Source organism: Arachis ipaensis, chromosome B02, assembly GCF_000816755.2.
Source record: "Arachis ipaensis cultivar K30076 chromosome B02, Araip1.1, whole genome shotgun sequence".
Taxonomy (NCBI): Eukaryota; Viridiplantae; Streptophyta; class Magnoliopsida; order Fabales; family Fabaceae; genus Arachis; species Arachis ipaensis.
This window is the reverse complement of record NC_029786.2, coordinates 107831521-107832170: the sequence shown is the minus strand read 5'-3', so window position 1 is coordinate 107832170 and position 650 is coordinate 107831521.

The following is a 650-nucleotide window of genomic DNA, read 5'->3' as shown; positions in this document are numbered from 1 at the left end:
ATGAGTATTTCTATGTCTATATAAAAATTTTAAAATTCGCGTGTCGGCGTGTCCCGTATAGTGTCGTATCCAGTTTTCGTATCAATGTCCGTACATCATAGAAAAGGACAGACAACAAACCCTGTACGCCTAACATCTCCTTCACTTCTTTCCTGTTATGCGCTTTTTATGTACTATAATCTTCAAGGCCGTTCCTACCTTCCAATTAGTTTAAGAAAAGTTAGTTTAATAATATTTGATGAATACATAAATTTTAAAAAATAAATTTTTTTATTAAAATAAAAAAAATATTATTTTTATAAAAATAAATTTTTTAATAAATTTTTTATTTTGTAAATATACTCTATATCCAATTTAGTTATTAAACATTCTACCTTTTAAAGTAATTCTGTGTTTACCTAAATGATGATGTAGGATAACGGACAAACAACAAAATTATTGGCTATTGAGTCAAGTTTTGGAGTTGCACTCAATTGGTCCTTTCATTAAATTTATCAAGCTTAATGATGAAATCTAATATTAATTATAATGTAATAAAATGTGACACTAATAATAGTTTCTTTGACAGCGTGCTATTATTAGTACAAAACAATTGTATACATGTATTTAATTAAGAAAAAGTTTAACTATCAGTATTTTTATTAAAATTT